The sequence below is a fragment of the Acinonyx jubatus genome, chromosome B2 (assembly GCF_027475565.1).
Source record: "Acinonyx jubatus isolate Ajub_Pintada_27869175 chromosome B2, VMU_Ajub_asm_v1.0, whole genome shotgun sequence".
In the NCBI taxonomy this organism is placed as follows: Eukaryota; Metazoa; Chordata; class Mammalia; order Carnivora; family Felidae; genus Acinonyx; species Acinonyx jubatus.
The window spans coordinates 61,096,777-61,116,005 of NC_069385.1; the positions used below are offsets into that span (position 1 = coordinate 61,096,777).

The 19,229-nt window shown below is 39.0% G+C and overlaps 1 long non-coding RNA gene across 1 annotated transcript in view; it reads right to left on the reverse strand.

Moving 5' to 3' along the window:
* The window catches only part of LOC128315569 (uncharacterized), a 122,792-nt gene that overhangs the window by 15,101 nt on the left and 88,462 nt on the right, over positions 1 to 19,229 (reverse strand). The window contains exons 3-5 of the long non-coding RNA XR_008298444.1: positions 6,847 to 6,997; positions 3,745 to 3,881; positions 980 to 1,130 (exon numbers count right to left, since the gene is read on the reverse strand). This is a non-coding gene — a long non-coding RNA (uncharacterized LOC128315569). The remainder of the gene's footprint in view (positions 1 to 979; positions 1,131 to 3,744; positions 3,882 to 6,846; positions 6,998 to 19,229) is intronic.

Here is a 19,229-nt window from a genome sequence, read left to right on the forward strand (position 1 = left end):
CCTGTTGAGGCTCAGTCAGTGAAGCAGCCGACTTCAGCTCAGGTCATGATCTCATGGTATGTGAGTTCGAGCCCCGTGTCGGGCTCTGTGCTGACAGCTCTGTGCTGACAGCTCAGAGCCTGGAGCCTGTTTCGGATTCTGTGTCTCCCTCTCTCTCTCTGCCCCTCCCCCACTCATGCTCTGTCTCTTTCTCTCAAAAAATAAAATAAACATTAAAAATTTTTTAAAAATATAAAAATAAAAAGGGCATTTGGTCTTCAGCATTATTTTGATTTCTAATTTTGCTGACACACCCTTGATTAATTTAGGGAACCATTGCCTAATCAGTAGATATCTTCCCCCGATGTTGTTTTGTCTTAAAAAAAAAAAAAAAAAACCTCTCTCCCCTGTGCCCTGCTTTATGCACTTTCATTGCTTATTAACGTGTGAATAGGAGTAGGAAAAATAACAAAACTAAAATTAGCCGTGTTTCCTACTTTTAGCAGCAGTGATGTGATTTACTAGAGGAGGAAATTGGAACTGTGAACTAAAATTAAACTCTTGAATTATCTGAAGATTTCACTCATTCTTGTTATTCCTAACCCCAGGAAAGAACTCTGTGTTTACCACGAGGCAGGAAGCTTCATGCAAGAACACAGTTCAATTCCAAACACTTCCTGCCAATTCTGAACAAGCATAAATTGTGTTTATATCTCAAACATTTAGGTTAGCAATCTTAATTTAAAATATGCTTCCTATAATTTCATCACTTATGTATTTGTTAATTAAACTGGTAATGTTATAAAAGTCAAATTGAGTTTCGATTTAGTTTTGCAATTATATTTTTCACCACCCAAAACAGTTTTATAGCCAAGTATAAATACAGAGCATTCTTTGAATAGATAATCATCATTACCTAAATTAAGCAAGTGTTTGGGGGTTCCTTCAATCTTCTAATGGCACATTATTTCTGACTTTAACTGACAAGAGGCTGACTTACCTGCCCCATGGTAAGTGAATCACCAATAACTTTAATTGCATCCAATATTCCCTCTGAAACTATGCTCTTTTTTTCTTCTTCTTGATTTGTACTATCTTCGTGACAACTTGGTTGTTAAATAGGTGTTTAGGGTTATCACCTCTGAGAGTTTCTGTGGAAGACATTCAATGCATTGGAAGTAGAGACAGAAATACTTATTCTGCTCTAATCTTTGTTATCTTAAGCAAAAATTTAATATAAAAATTCAACAGAGATGCTTTGTAATGGCAAAATCCAATGTATTATGACTGATCCATCTTTTTATTTCTAGTCCATCATTTGTCAAAGTTGTAAGCATCTCTAACCCACAGGATGCTCCACAAAAAGTGGCTCTGAGGTAGAAGACTCTGGAAAATGTTGAGCTGCATTCTCATCTTTGGAGAGGTCCAGACCAATTAGTGTATTACAGATTGAGTAACCTGTGTAAATTTATTCGAGTCTTTCCTACGGTTATTCAGAAAATCTCTTTCTCCTCCATGGAAATAATAGTCCAAAAAACACTGCTTTTTTTTCATGCTTAAAGCACATTTACTAGTGTCTGTGTCATGACCCTATGGTAAGCCCACAGCACAAAAAGAAACTGCTTTCTGATCAACAAGTCTTGTGTTACCTTTAAAACACAATGGGGATTCCCCATTACATGGCATATCCTTCTGTTCAGAAAGTTGGCTAGATGATGCCTAGCAAATAATGTCAGGTGGTTAAAATTGGGTTGCTGAGGAAAAGTACAGCAATCGAAATATTCCTTGGGTTTATAGCATCTTCAATAAATTATAAATCAATGTATACATGCTTGAAATTACTATTAGCTTCTTGCAGAAAGAACAAGTATTCATAGGGATGTTAGCATTGATATGTCTTCCTTCAGTGAGATGAACCATTAAGTTCTAGTTCTTGTTATAGACCATCATTCTTGCCAACACATTTTTAATTCTTATAACTAAAGAAGTGACAGTTGTCTCCTTCTCTGTTTTGACTTTTCCTTAAACTTATACTACTTTTCAACAAAAATTTGCTGTTTTCCTCTTACACAAATGAGTTCTTACTTTACATGGGACTTACTTTACATGGGATATTTGCAGGAGCCTTTCAGCTGTTTGAGGACATAGCACAGGATGGACATTGGCATCCATGCACTTCTGTCCCAGTTTTGCAAACAAACCCATTTAGCCTCTTGCCAAATTTTCACACTGTGGACGCTGATGCAATGGACCTCAAAGTATCCAGGCTTGGGGAACAGATTAACGTTGAATGTAAAAGACGGAAGTCACCTCAGAAATCATTCAGATCAGGAGCTCTCAGTGCTGGGCAGCTTGAACACAAACAAACCAGCAAACAAACAAACAATGCTTAAGGGCCCAGCACATGAAAGATTTAGATTTAATTGATCTTGGGTGGAGTCTCAAGTCTGGGATTAATTTTTTTTTAATCTCCATTGGGGAGGGGAGATAAAAGTTCAGAGCAATTGAGGGCAATTAATCATCGCAAATTTCATTTTATGAGTGAGGGATTTCTTGAGCAGTTAAGTGATTTGCTTGCTTACTGCTGCAAAATTAATTAGCTCATTTGAATCAGGACACATTCAATCCAGATCTTCTGACTCTTCACCAGTACACTTCTGTCATATGGAGCTACCTCTCCTCACCACTCTCCTTAGCTGTGTGACCTTGGCAAGTCATACAACTCCTCTGTTACCTTGTCAATCGTACCTGACAAGAACCACCGCAGGATCAACTAATCAATGGAAAACATGCCTGTGCAAATTTAGATAGCGTCGCTAATTCATTATAAATGATCCAAACCACATTGTTCATTTGTGCTGATTAGTGCAATGCTTCCCAACAGCTTTCACTTGGAAAAGCGTTTTCCTCAATTCGTATTTGAAATATCTTGGCATGTTATTCACTCCCAGATTCCGTGTCTTTCTGGAATCTACTAAGAGTTTTTCACACTTCTGTGCCACCATCGAACCCACCCTGAGACACAATCCCTTTTTAATAGTTTTTCAAAGGGAAACAAAAAAAGGAATCCTTAAATAAGTGTTCTACCCCCGTGTCCTGGGCTATGACAGTGCTTTGCGATACCACAAAATAAGAAGCAAGAACAAGTGAAGAGAAAATACTTTCTCCACACTTTCCCGTGGGGACCCAGCCAGCAGCCTGGCCCCTGGGAAGTGGCCCCCGTGCTTTCCTCACCTGCGGCATTCCTGCCCCCATGAGCTCAGCATGGCCCGTTCTCCACACTCCCAGCTGCTATCTCCACGCCAGCAGAGCGTCCATTCTCAGTGGGTCAGCTCTACACCCAGAGGAAGACTACAGCAGAGGACAGAGGAAGGCCACACACGGGGTTGTGTGCGGGACCGCCAGTGTGTCTCTGCAGAGCGTATGAACTGGGTTGCCTTGATGCTGGAACTCCACCTAGTTCTTGGAGTACCCTTTAGAGTCTCGACATTGTAGGCCACTGGGGATAGTTGGGTTGTCTGACCGGTGACTACCAGTCTAAGCTCTCAGCTACTACCCTGAGAAAATGCAAAAAGTACCACTGACAAATGCCTAACTGACCCCTGGATACACAGACCCAGAAAGTGCCATTATTTCTAGGCCATCAGGATTTAACTTGATGTTCCACTGGGAATTACAGGGCTTCCTGCGTGATCCTCATTACCGTGAATAACTGAATGTTGGAAGTATGTCAGAGAGTTTCTATGGACAATGTTTTCCACCTACCTTAAAGTGATGGCGGTTTGTAGGAAAATCATTTCATGGAAGGTTCCTGGAACGTGCTGATCTAAGCAGCTAACATCCGTCTCTCTAAATCAAGTCATGCCATGGTTTCAGCTTAATTACCGGAATAGGTGTTCAAGCTAAAATCACTAAATACCAGAAAGTAAGTATTATCGTAAAACAGATTGCAGTTCCAGTAAAGGTGCTGTCTATGAACAGCACCAGTCTATGAAATGTGCTGGTTACAGGTGTTCCATCAGCCCCAATCCCAAATGATATAGATTATAGAACAAAAGGGGAGGGTGCCCACAGTAGCCAGGACAGATGCTCCTAGTAAGGCACCACAAGTCAAAATCAAATCTAAATGTTCACAAATGATATGTTGTGACCAGGCGGAATAACATCAGACAGACTCGGGTTTTATAACTGCTGTAGGTGACAGTCTTCTCCAGGAAAAAAAGGGGGAGCTCCATTTTTAATTCAATGCCTATTTTTAAAATTTGTTTTATGTTTATTTAGTTTTGAGAGAGAGAGAGAGAGAGAGAGAGAGCAGGGGAGGGGCAGAGAGAGAGGGAGACACAGAATCCAAAGCAGGCTCCAGGCTCTGAGCTGTCAGCACAGAGCCTGACACAGGGCTCAAACCCATAAACCCTGAGATCATGATCTGAGCCAAAGTCTGACTGAGCCACCCAGGTGGCCCAATTCAATGCCTGTTTGAAAACCTTCATCTACATCTATATGACTTGCATACAGCAGGCGCCCAGTGATGTGAGCTAAATGAATCTTGTAGATAGGAAGAGGAGAGAACATGTTCCAAAGAGCTTTCCATCAGCCTTGCTGCTCAGCATTGTCTGCCTGCAACTCACAGAGGAGGACCAGCGGAGGGGCGGGTAGGAGGGAAGGCAGGTGGTTGTTTTGCTATGAGAATTTGAATCAAGTTTCCTAAACTTCTCTCCAGTATCTTTATGCAAAACTGGTATCCCTTTCTGGGAGTCTGATCTTTTCACCATTTATTTCCTAATTTCTTTTCCCATATAGGGGGACATAATGATCTCTTTGAACCTAAGGATGTGTTAGGCCTTTTACCCTCAGGCTGTAAACCCCCTGAGAGGGTAGCTGTATTTCTTTCCTAGCATAATAGGTGTTCAACAGATAATTGTGCATTCATGTTAGATGTATGTCTTATGCAACGGCTTCACCAATGAGGCCACTGTCAGCCAAGAGATTTTTCAGTTCATGCCTTTATATTCTGGACACTTTCCCATCGATACAGATGTGCTTCATTTCTCTCTTAATTTATCCTCCTGCCCTCCCTCCCAGTGTCCTCCTCAACCTCACCCCCTTCTATAGCTTAAGGTCTCACTGATTTGGGGAGAATTAACTCCTACTTCATTGATATGACTAGAGCTAGTGATAAAGATGCACACAGCTTACCTTGAAAATTTGTTTCAGCTTCTAAAAAGTATAACGCTCGTGCCTTCCTCCTGAGTTATTTTATTACAATTAAGTTTTTCATAAATGAAAGGAAAATTGGATTGATCCAAATTGGATTGATCCAAATTCTTAGTTCAAGACATGGTCATTATGGGCTCACGCATAGTTTCATCTTAAAACCTTTTGTTTATCTATTTGATAACGTGGTGAACCTTCAAGAACACACTGCCTGACACAAACCCTGGAATGTTGCCAATAACTTAGGTCAGCCAGTGTGTTCCAGTTACCGCCTCCAGTGCACAGGAGCCACTGTCCTGAAGTTTGTCTTTATCTATCATCCCTAGGCTTTTGCAAATGTGGTTTTCATCACATATATGTCTAGATGATATATTGTTTAGTTTAGTTGCTTTTTGAACTTTTTGGAAAGGATATCCTGTTGTCTGAGGTACTCTCGCACTTGCCTTTGTCACTCAACACTACCTTCCAATGATTCATCCATGAATCTCCTTTTACAACAAAATAGATTTATCTTTAAATGCAAAAAAAAAAAACCCACAAAAGCAAAACCCAAAAACCCACAAAAAACAAAACAGCAAAAAAAAAAAAAACCCCAAATCACCACCTAAAATGCTTATATATTCTCTTGCTATAAATAGTAGGTCCCTGAAATTTAGGTTATGTTAAAGCATAAGACCAACTTCTGTAGAATAATATCTAGAGTAAAATGTGAGACTTTGTCTCATTTATTCTCAGTAACTTCAAGTAAGGCTAATACAAGAATAACTGACCCATTAATGTTCATCTATGTGTCATGCTGTTGCTATTTTCTACTACTTTTTTTTAAACATTTATTTATTTTTGAGAGACAGAGCAAGACAGAGCATAAGCAGGGGAGGGGCAGAGAGAGCAGGGGACACAGAATCCCAAGCAGGCTCCAGACTCTGAGTTGTCAGTACAGAGCCCAACACAGGGCTTGAACTCACGGGCTGCAAGATCATGACCAGAGCTGAAGTCAGACGCTTAACCGACTGAGCCACCGAGGGACTCCTCTAATACTTTCTATCAATTTGTTACACGAGGTAGGATACAAAAAATAATTTTACTTTAGGGGTGCTTGGGTGGCTCAGTCATTTAAGTGTCTGACTCTTGATTTCCGCTCAGGTCATGACCTTACCATTGATGGGTTCAAGCCTTGAATCAGGCTCTGCAAGAGACACAGTGCAGAGCCTGCTTAGGATTCTCTTTCTCCCTCTCTGCTCCTCCCCAACTCATGGTGTCTCTCTCTCCTTCAAAATAAATAAACAAAAGTTAAAAATTATATATATATATATTTTTACCTTAATATATACAAAAACTTTCTGTGCATCTTTTTAATATGATGCTCAACAATTTGATTCAAAGGATTTCTCCTGTTAGCCTCATGTCTAGTCTTTCTAGATTATGAAAATACATCTCAGAAAGGTATTTCTGTTGCCATTTCTTGCCCAAACAGTAGCAAACACCCCTCAAACTTTTCTAGATAAGTTTTCTAGGCTCCATACTATTATAACGCAGAATTAAACTCCCTGGACTCTTTTGGGATTGCTCATTGGAACTTAGTCGTTGAATCTTCTGAGACTTGGCCATTAATAATCTAAGCTGATTCTGTCACTCAGTAGTTGCCCAACTCACCACAGAGCGGCAGCAGCAAATCAATCTGGCCCCAGACGTCCACTCTGCAGGCCTGGAGGAAGCTGGACAACTCCTCATTCTCCACTGGAGGACTCAGACCCTCACACACCAGATCTCTCCTGCCAGGCTATCTGCACAGCAGCATGGAATTCTGATTTAAAAACAAAAAGAAAATTAAGCCTCAGGAGCTGGTGTTGAGGTTCTGGCTGCATGAAAGATGAGTCTGAGATATCAGAAATAAAAATACAGGATGAATGGCTGAAAAAAATCCAGAGTCTAGTTCTTGCCTTGGTAATAGTACAGAGGAAATCTCTAAAATGTTAACCAGAGGCTGTGATTCTAACAAAAGAGGAAAGGTTTCTTCATTTCCTGTGGCCTCAAAGAATAGCTGTAGTTAAGGAGCCAATTTTGAAATGAATTACTTTGATTATATGATTGCAGTCTTTTTGTGTGTTTGGCCAAGACCCTGCTGTGTTCAGCATTCTAGTGGGTGCTGGAGAGGACCCAAAAGGAAGAAAAGAAACTAACATTTATTACATGCCCAGCACTGTGTGAGAGACACTTCTCCTTTACAGCTGGGGAAACTGGTGGTCAGACAGGTTACCTAACTGCCATGCTGTATAATAGTTTCAGCACTAGGTCTGAGTGCAAAGCCCATGTTCTTTCCATAATAGCATTTCCTACTCTTAAGTAATTTTAGAATCTAATTGAGGAGAAGGGTGCAGGTGGGCACATGCGCGCGCGCGCACACACACACACACACACACACACACACACACACACCCTATAGTATGTTTATTGATGGCCAGGAGACTGGATTGGACGAGAATTGTCACTGGAATGAAAGAAGAGAGGTAGAATCCATACGGAGAAATGCTGGTCCAGGGTTCAAGCTCAAGCTAATAACCATCAGGCAACAGAAGAGAGGCTTGAGTAGGACGGCTTTGTTAAAGACGGATCTTAGAAAAGCTAATCTGATTATAGCAGTCCAGATTTGATAGCAGTGATCATACGACAGAAGAGAAAGTGTCCCATAGGAGGGTCCCATTTTTTTAGAACATGGTACATGGTAAATAAAGGTTTATTAAATGAAAAATGGAGATGTTGTGAATGAGGATGCGACAAAACTCAATATATATATATATATATATATAGAGAGAGAGAGAGAGAGAGAGAGAGAAAGAGAGAGAGAGAGAGAGTCAAAGACAGTTCAAAGACAGAAATTGTTCCTTTTATTTCTTTCATATCTTCAGTGTCTATGGCCATCTGGGCACAGAGGGGGTACTTAATAAATACTTTTCTAATCCACTAAATGTCTTTGGAGCATAATCTAAAAAGACTTATTTTCGCTTACGCAACATCAACTCACCACATGGAAACTCTTTATCCTTTCTGCTCTCATCCACACCCTGCTGGTTGGAAGACTTACAGTTAGTTAGAGCTCTAAGAGAGTGGGATTTTCTAAAATGGTGGAGGGAACACATTAGAGCCACTATGGTGCTACATTGAAATAGTAAGAGATGCTTTGTAGAAGCCTTAGGGAAGTGTTAATAAAAAACAAAACAAAACAAAACAAAACAACAACAAAACCCCAACCCTCTCTCTCACATGGTCACTACTTCCATTTTTACCTTATGTATTATCTGAAGCCTCACCTCTTCTTCCTTGTAGATATAACTTGTTTGCCCAGAAGCGTCCTTTTCTTTGTGGAACCTAATTTCACCTTTCCGGGTGGTTCTGGTGGGGCTGTCAACAACATCTCCTCATTGCTGAAAGGTGCACTTGACCTGTGAGGGTCAGTCAGACTAGCCACTCTCCCAGCAGAGTAATTTAGCAGCATGAAGCAGGGCCAATTACAGTCTTTCATGAGTCTTGTCTCCAGGCCACCCAGCCACAGAGGATCTCTTCTGGAATCACACATTGTAAGAATAGGCTTATAGATGCCCTCAACTATCTTCCCCACCATATGAAAAGACTGCCTTCAGAATGAAGCCATCAACAGAGAAGGCCAAGTTGAGATACAGGAAGAGAGATAGATCCTGGCATCATCTGAGTTCCTGCCTCATTCTGTGCTCACGGTAGTACCACGCCCGGACTTCCCAGTTACATGGTCCAGAACTTCCCTTTCTGCTTGCTCTATATAGAGCTTGAGTTCTGTTGCACGTAAAATAAATCCCTGATGAAAACCCTTCCTCCTTTCGCCACCCCTTCCTATCTGATTATTATTACCCGTCTCTCCTGGTTTCTTTCGCACCTCTGCTAGAAGCTCTTCTGTCAGAAAAACTTCTCTAAGGGTAGAGTTAAATTTCCTATTTTAGGACGCAGAAGCATGTAGAATAATGCACAGTGTGGTAGGTGCTGCTCAATGCAGATACTCTTCTTCGCCTAGATCTGATATATTCCATTTCGTCTTAGAGTGGATTCTCCATCATGCGCTTCAGGGAAGATCTGCTTTCATACCTGGGGCTGAGCAATCAGGGGCTCCTTTCCTTTATGGAATGCCCAACCTTTAGTTCTGATTTAATTTTATTTTTTTAAGTTACTTTTCTCCATTTCCTTTGCTTCCCCTTTCTAGAACTCATTTTAAAGACTTTGGGATCTCCTCGAGGTTCCCCTAATTCTACTGCATTTTATTCCCTGTCACTAGCTTTTTGTTCCACTTTCTGGGGGGAGATTTGAACTCTATATTTTATGTCTTCTTCTGAGCCTTTCATTTCTGCCATCACAATTTTAATTTCTAAGAATTCTTTTCTGACCTTGAAAGTTGTTTTTATGACATTTGGGGAATCATACATTGCATAAATTATATTTTGCTGAGGATATCAATGATAGATTTTAGGGAAAACTTTTATTTCCTCATGATTGTTTCTTTTGTTCTGTATCATTTATGTTGAAGGCTTTTCCACAGGTTCTGAGGATCTGGGGTATTTGCTCACATTTAAGGAGGAGGCCCATGGTGCTTGGGCAGAGCTTGTCAAGGGTGGACCCCCTGCAGTGAGACAGGCTCTTATGTCCCCCAAGGATGAGTTTCCAAACACCAACAGGAAGGCGTCTGCTGGGCTGAGCCTATGGGAGCTGAGTGCGAAGAAGAGCTAGGGGTGTAAGTGATCAGTTACGGGTTTGGTACCCTAACCTTCCGCTTTACCCTCTTTTCATAATAAACCTCCAATCTCTTGCTTGTGTGGAAAGGGGCTGAAATCCAGGTTATGTGTGGAAGAAGATGAATATGGGGACCTAAATACTTCTTCAGCTGAACTTCACTAGCCTTCTGTTATTAGCTCACAGAAACCTCTCACGCCTGAGCCTTTGCGGGGAGTCTGTGGTGTGAGTCAGGTGGACCGTCCACTTTCCCTACTCCTGGTTTTGGTTCTGACTCTAAAGATTCTGCTAAGTCTTCCATCTGCTTTCCATTTTCTAAGATTTTGTTGTTGTTTCACCTCCTCTATTTTCTTAGGCTTCAGGTTTATGCAGTTTTAAGACATCCCTTTTGCCAAAATCCAGTCAAATATTTTCGAGACCGAGAAGGTAGTTCTATATGCCATTTTTACCTGAAAGTCTTCTTTCGTTATTTTCATGGTATGGAGATCTTGCAAAGAAAATACATCATTTAAGTTACACATATCATAGATTTAACCCAGACTGGACAACATCTCAGAAGGCAGTGTCTCCTCAGGCTTCACACTCATTTTGAAACAGGACCCAGCGCCAACCCACATTCCTGACAAGCCAGCTGGATCCCATGAAGCCTTAGTGATCAAGATCACTGTTTTCCTACTTTCAACTGAAGACGACACATTGTAGCGAGTGATGCGATAAAAAACAAAAAATGAAAGTTTTCATATGCTGTATGAAGAAAAAATAATACTAATTAGAGATAAGATAGAGATTATGGTATGGGACTTAGAGAATAGGCAGATGTGTTTTGACAGTGATTGCACGATGGAGTAAATGAAAGCTCAAAGCCTCAGCCACCACAGGGCTCAGAATGCCTCTGTAGGGACACATAGGGACCCTGGAATATAACAGCTGAGGAGCTGAGCAAGCACGTGGCAAGGCACACTTCATACTACGGCACACTGAAACCCACGGCTGTCACTGCCTCACTTATTCTAGCTTTTTTATACTAATTGTACATTCTAATTATTCATAGTTGATATTTAGGAATATAATTGATTTTGGTGTAAGTTTATATGCAACTACCTTGCTAAATCATGTACTCTATTTGTTTACTTAATTGTAGATAATTTTGAACTTTCTACATATACATGCATGTTATCTGCAAATAATTCATTTCTTCTTTTACTATCTTTATACCTTTTTTTTTTTGTCTTGCCCCATTGCACTACTAAGGACCTCCATTCCAGTGCTAAAGTAGTGATAGCTGATATCGTTTTGTTCCCAACCTCAGGGGAAAAATTTTCAATATTTCAGCATTAAATATGATGTTTGCTACACATTATCATAGATAATCTTTTATCAAATTAAAGAGCTTCTCTACTATTCTTACTTTGGTACATTTTTGCTTTTTGTTTTGTTTTGTTTTGTCTGTTGGTCATAAGTGGTTGTTGGATTTTATCAAATGCTTTTTGTTGCATCTATTAAAATTATAACATAATGTTTCCCTTTTAGTCTGTTAGTATGGTGAATTATTAAGATCAATTTTTTAAATATTAAAGCAAACTTGCATTCCTGGAATAAGCTGAACTTAGTCTTGATATATTATCTCTATCCAGTAGGGATTAAATTTACTAATATAGTGTTGGGATTGCTCATGAATCTCTCACGAAGTCTATAATTTTTCTTTATTTTAATATACTAATTCAATTTTAGTATAAAGGTTACACAGGCCTCATAAACAAGTCGAGAATAAGGAAGTGTTTCCATTATTCTTTCTCTGGATGACTTTGTATAAAATTAGTATTATTTCCTCTTTAATTATCTGCAAGAATTAATTGTTGAAGCTACTGGAATTAAATATTTCTTTGTGGAAAGACTTCTAATTATACAGCCAATTTAGTTAATAACAGATACTCATCTTCTCTAATTTTTAGTGTCAGTCAGTATTGGTAATTTTTTGTGGGGGATTTTGTCTTTTTCATCTAATTGCTTTAATGTATTGACATAACATTTTTCATAATATTTCTATACATATTTTATGTCGGTAGGTTCTGTAGTGTCCCCTCTCTCATTCTTGATATTGGTAAATTGTTGCTTGTCTTTTTTTTCTTGATCAGTTTTACTATATGCCACATAATTGTATTAGTTTTTTCAAATAATCAACTTTTGGCTTTTTTGCTTTCATTAATATACATCTGTTTCCTATTTCAGGACTTTTCATTCTTATCCTGATTTATTTCTTCTTATTGTTTTGCAAACTTTTGCTTAAGTTTGAGTGTCTTATATTTTAATTATTTTGATCAAAATTACTCCTAACTTCTGATGTGATTCCTTTGATCAATGGGCTGTTTTTGAGAAGCATATTGCTTAATTTTAGAAGAGTTGATGAATATTCTAGTCATCTTTTTTATCTTGATTTCTAGTTTAATTCCTGGTTAATAAATTCTGTGGTGAGAGGAACTACTCTAAACTCAAAGCTTTGAAATTTGGTAAGACTTGCTTTATGGCCCAGCAGATCTTCAAATCTTGTCCAAGTTCCTTTTGAGTATTTTGTTGCTTTGTGTAGTGTTCTGTATATGTTAATTAAATGCAGTTATTAATCATGCTGTTAAGATATCATATATTTTAATTTTTTGGCTTTTTTTAATCAGCACTGAGAGATGTATTAAAATATCCCAATATTATAGTGGATTTGGTTACTTATTCTTGTAGTGCTAAGTTTTGATTTACACATTTTGAATTTATGTTATCATATGCTTACAAATTTAAAATTGTTGTATTTTCCTAATGAATGACCATCTATCTTTAAGAAATATCTCTCTTTATTTCTAATAATACTACTTTCTCAATCTACCTTTCGTTATAATTAATTTATAAAGTACTTATAAAGTACTTTATAAAGTACTTTTAAAGTACTTATAAAGTAAGTAATTTATAGTTGGGTTTTGCTTTTTAAAAAACCCAGCCTATCACTATATTTTTTCTTGAAGTTATTTTATAAACCAAGACAGTATAATCACATACTCTCTGTTGTCTCTAAAAATGCATATAGTATGAATCCAACAAAATTACTAAGTTCAACTCTCAAATGGCAATAAAACTCCGTTTATTCTCTTCTTTCTTTTGTGTAATTATTGTAATGTGTTTTGTGTTTAGGTATAGTATATTTATAGCATTAGATTTTTAGGTATTAGAGGTAAAATCTGTTTATTTCTTACTTATTTTTAAAATCTTTTTTATATTTTGTATTTCTCTTCAGCTTTCATCCTTTGTGCTAACTGCTCTGCTGCTATTTCTAGTTTAGTGTTTGCTTTTGGAATTATCTTATCCTTTATTTCAAATTATTTCTTGAATTCTGTCACTTCATTACTAAATTTTTTGTTTTTAAATGTGTTTGTAATATTTAACTTTAATGATTTATCTCTTATTTTAATGTCAATTTAATATTCATGAACTTTTATAAAGAAGCAAACTTCAAGATAGATTTCAGAGTTTCTTTTCATGTTCTTGTGTCATGTTAAAAAAACAACAACAACAACAACAACGAAACCTGGCAGCTCTTTTTTTTGAGGTTTTCTAGCTCGGTTTTCCTCCCCCATTTTAATCTGAACCTTCTCTTTCCTTCTTCTCTATTGTCTCTGTCCTCAGCTTTTATTCAGATCTAATTTTTTTCTCCTCACTGTGGGGTTCTGTCATGAATGGAATCATGACTAGTCCATTTTAGGAGTTCGCAAGGACCGGCCTGCTCTGTCCCTCCAGTCCTTATCACCAGACTGTTTGCACTGCTGTTGAATTGGGCAAAATCTCTCCTGGCTGCACTTGTCATGAATATGAATGAATGTGGTTTATGTGGGGACGCTCTGGTCCTCAGGTCTGACAGATGTTTGGTACTTCCCTATGCTTCTTCCCACATGGAAGCTAGTAGCTGCTAGGTCTTGTGGCTATTAGTAATCTGTTCCTATATTCTTGTATTTTAAAGTTAATAGGGATATTCTGTCACCCTTTGTGTTGTTTGTGGATTTTTTATGTTGCTGTCTAGTTGTCTATCTCTTTTTATGTGGTATTTGGGAAGATCCAAAAATTATGTTGCCACCTCTGCCCCAGTCATCTCAGATTTCCTCCAAATAAGTTAGTAGTTCAAATGTAGTTTTTCTCTCTAAAGTCCTTACGAATTACATAGAAAGTTCCCATGACTTGGAAACTTATAAACATTTTTATAATATCTACATTTATTACAGGAGAAGCTTTATTGCCTTGGGAAAAATTATAAAATGAATCCACAGTAGTTTATACTTGATTCACAACCCACAAATCATAAATTACTACCTAAAATGTGTTTTTAAATAAAATTTTTATTGATCTTTGGGATAAGGGAAATGACATAAAACCCAACAATGTCAGCAACGTTGTTGCTGGCAATTAATATTTTCTCAGAGTTTATATGTCCTACACACGTTCTGATTGGATTTATATGGATTGATTTATTTAATCCTCACACCAATCTTATAGGACAGGACTTATTGTTATTTTCATATTATGGATGATAAAACTGAGGCACAAGGAGGTTAAATAGTTAGCAATAATCACACAGTCACACAGCGGTAAGTAGGTACCTGCCCACTACTCTACTGTCTTCAAACACGTACTATCAGAAAGAAATATCTTCCAAAAATGGTTTAGAGGGCAAATTTTATTCTTCAGGTACTGTCATTGGAGTAAAATATGCATTTAAAAAATCAATATGGGATTTATAGAACAGAGTTGAATGTAATCCTGAGTAATTCTGCATGTATCTTGAGTCAAGCTAGAATGCTCTCCTAGGCACACAACTTCCTCTCTTCTTGGCTTTTTCTACACTTAGAACAACAGAAAATGGCATCAAGAGTAGGTAGGGAGTCATGGCAACCTTAATTCAGTCGCTTGATCCTGAGAAACAACATGTTTTCTGCCCGGTTTTCAGAAATGTATAAAGAGGAGTTAGGCAAGCAGCAGGGAAATCGATGTTCTCACCTCACCTGAAACTCTGGGCTGTGCCTGCATAACAGCAGACCACCAAGATTTCAGGTGAACAAGTTCCTCCTTGACTCATACAAATGGGTCTTGACTTTCAATAACAAGGGGTTAATTTAGACAGACATCAGAAACCAACGCAGGCCCCAGTCACAGAGAGAGCCAGGAAAGACGGGAACCAGCAGCTTCTCCTGCAGAAGGCTGTGGTCTGCATTCCACTCATCTGTTAGCTTTCCTGGTATGTTTTACACATCTTAATTTGTCCCTGTCTCCAAACAACCCATAAAGCAGATAAGAGCATTTTAAATATATATTTCCTTAAGCTTTTTAATAAGAAAGCATACATGACTTCTCTGCCCCTAAAAGACTTTCAAAGTCTGTAGGCTTTGAAGATACAGAGAGACAGCAAGGTAGAGGCAATTAGGAGAGAATGGGAAGACTCTTCCCCACTCTCCTCCACACAACTTCCCTTAGACCTCTCAGCCTTTATCTACAGATATTACGGAAATATGCAAGACAGAGTTCCTGAAAGGGGCCCTGGAGAGGAGTTGGTTCTGAGTGATGGCATCAGAAAAGGAAGGAGGGGGTAGCACTGTGAGTGAAATACCCACCCAGGTTCGTGTATGGTGGAAATGTATGCATTTCATTCATAGATTATGTCTTCTAATGAACTGCCACTCTAGGAATTTTGCTTCTTTTTGTGCATCTTTCTAATACCCTAATTTTTGGAAGGAATGGAGAATACGTTGGCAGAAAGTCAGAAGATGGAGTAAAACAACTTTTTATTTTTCCTCTTAAATTGCCCATCAGTCCATACTAAAGCCATCATAGCTCAATGTCAAGGATTTTCTCCTTTTCTGTCTCCCTCTCCTTTAATCACCTCCCAGACAGTCCAGGCTACATTTTCACCTCTCTACCTCTACCCCAAGGTATTAGATTTCACTAATGTTTTACTGCCTGGATTCTCATGGAGCTAGGGAGTGAAGGTGGGAGGGTTTTAAATTCTTCAGGTACTTCGAAGCAACATTTACAAGGTAAACATACCCCTATCTCTTATAATATGACCACTTCTCTCAGCATAATGCTAAGGCATTATTGTTACATGGTACCTTTATTCCACTGTGTCAAATATCTCTTCTAATGCTCTAGATTGACATGGGCAGCACTCAGAGAGATAGATGAGCCAGCTCTTCCCCCTGCCCCGCTATGAAGAGGGTTCAGGAGGAGGAAAGCCCTTCCTATCTGATGCAGCCTTTGAAATCCAGCACAGGTGTTTTGCTAAGGCTCACCAGCCAGGAAATAATTTCCACAAAAGCTAGAAAACGCAGGTTGCAAAGTTCGTCCAGGTTGCTCATGCAAAGACATGGAATACACTAGTTAAGCAAAACAGGCCATCTAGTCAAATGGCAGAAAAACTGATTCGGGGCGGTGATTGACAGTGCTAATAGCCAATGATGGAAGCCCCCTGGACAATTCCTTTTCCCCCCGGGTTTTCACCTTTTCTGCTAAAGGTTTTCCTGCTTTTCACCGTGGACCATTTTTATGAATCCCTATGCAGTACCAGGTGCTTGGTACATGTTAACATGCTTATCTGTGGAATGTCATCTTTGTAAATTTGAAGGCTGCTTATAATTAAGGGTAGTTACACCAAGGATGGAATATATAAAGAAGCACAAGTAGTAACAGAACACTCTTTAAAAGATTAGCTCCTGAATATCCTATGTTTTTTCTCAGACATATAATTGCATTATCTATGCTTTCTTCAGGAGACCTAAGTGTGTCCTAAAGTAACTACTGTATCTGAGGCTGGAAATAGTAGCCACATCATCCTCTTTCTCCCCTCTCTGCTGGGTCCCAGGAGGCTGAGGCAATACCAGTAATGGAGACACTGGGATATGGGCAAGATACACATTTAACAAGTCCCATGAAGGAAAGCGTGTTTGCTGTGTCACTATGCTCTTCAAAGTCAACTGGGATGATGGCAAAGGGCAACTGTCTTACGACCCTTTACTTTAGTGCAGAAAAACATCCTCCGTGGTCAGAGTTACTCACTTTATACAGGGAAATCATCAAAACACTTCTAAATATCATAATTCACCACTATAGAGACTGTGTTATTAGAGAAAATAAAATTCTTAAGGTAGAATAAGAGGTCAGAGTTAACATGTCATAACAATGCACATATTGCAGTGACCTGAACTTGCTGTTTAAAATGAAAATTGAGTATAAGCTTTTTCTGTTACATTAACAATCATGTAATCCTCTAAAGGTGGCTTTCACACCATGAAAGATTTAACATTTTCTAGTACATATTAGGAATATTCTTAAACTGAATCTTTTCTTTTATGAGTAGAATGACACCTACTCTTTCTTAAAGCTGCTCCTTTGGAGACCATTGAGCATACTGGACATGTATTGGTTGACCACTGGTATAGAAAAACCATTCAATTGGCTAAGCACTTTTCAATAAGCATTTCTTGACCACCTACTTTGTGCTGAGCACAGTGAGTGAGACAAAATGAGTCAAAGATCCAGAATATGCCTTTCCAAAGAATATACACTCATTGGGAAAACAGCAAGTGTTAAAAAAAAAATAGAAAGTCAGACAAGGCAGAATATGGAGTAGACATAATAAATACCATGGGAGAGATTGCAATGAGGAGACCAGGAATGTTAGGGGAGGCCAGGAGTTTGGCAAGAAGGTAGAGAAACCATTCTGAGCAAAATGCCAGAGGGCAAAAGAGCATGGTAGTTGTAGGGCACAGTGAAGAACCTCGATAAATAAGGTTATTCTCATAAGGAAGGGTCAGATGATAAGAAAATTTCAATTCCAGAAAAATGGATTTTTCAGTTGATCCCATAAACAATGGAGTCAGAGTAGTGAAAATGAACCATGCAAGTGGGTGGCAGTGTAGAGAGAAGAGACTCAAAGATTAAGCATGAGCAAACATGAACATTTAGAGCAGGGCTTTTGCAGTAATATACCCATTACGTGAGTAGACGTCATGGTGAAGTCCATGGGGCTAAACAGAAAAAATAAAACTGGGAATATGAGGGAAGGGCTGATGGATGACAGGGTTGAAAGAAAATCAAGTGCTAAAGATCAGTCCATAGGACAGGGCCTGACAGAGTTAAACAAGGGTTTTCCAATGCAAGGTGTTTGAAAATGTGGCTAAGAAGTAAGTCTCAGATTCTGAGCCGGGCGACTGAGACTTTGAGAGAGAATAAATAAGAGACAGTAGTGGCCCAAACACCCTCATGTTGGCTCAGCTGAGACCACACGAAATTGAAATTATGATTACCCAAGGTCAGTTCACTTAATTCAGCAAATCAGGTTTTTAAAAAATCCATCTGACTAGTTTAAGGATACATAGGAGAGACAGCTCGCTTTCCCATACTCGCCTTCTTACCCCCTTGTTTTGGGTATTGTGGAGAACTCGAATCACGAATGAAGAAGGACAAAGCCTTATTGGGGACTGTGGAATATGCTAACCTTTCCTACATTCTCTTCTTTTACAGAAAAGATTGCTGATGGAGCGGACCATATACTTTCAATGAATAAATATTCTCCATAGGATCATTTGCAAAGGCCAATAAGAAAGAGGACTTGTCATGGAACAACGTGTGGCTTTTCCTAAGCACAAGAAGCTGTTCCTGCCAGGGCATTTCTGCTCACCCCTCACTAGCCTTCTGAATAGCTGTCACTCTCTCTCTTTTCCTGCTCCTACTTTTAAACCATTTCTTTACTGTTATTACCTCGGCTCAAAGCTCCCATAATAGCTTTTTCCTTAAGCACAAGGACATGGAAATCAGAGCGACGATCACAACCGAACAGCTCTGCTGGCGTGAAGGATGGGAAATGCTGGCCTGTGATGACAAACGGGCAGACACACAGTATTATGTCAGAATGGGAGACCCAGGCCACAGCCTCATTCTCGCAATCCGATGCTCTTGTTTTATTTTCAAGCCTGTAAGCTCACAATATTTCCTTGAAGGGGACTGTTCTCGTATGAAAGTCAAAACAAGCAATATTTAGTCTGAGGCTATCAATCATTAATAATTGAATACTGCTTGCACAGCTCCAGGTTGCTGGTGCCATAGAGGTGTTATTCCTCGATGCACTATTTGTATGTGGTCACTGGATCTTCTAATTAAAAACTTCAATAGGGGAGGATTTGAAAAGTATGAAGGTGCTGCCACCTTGAGGATTCTTCCTGCCTGGTTGGAGATCTACCTTTAAAGCAAGGGTAGATTCG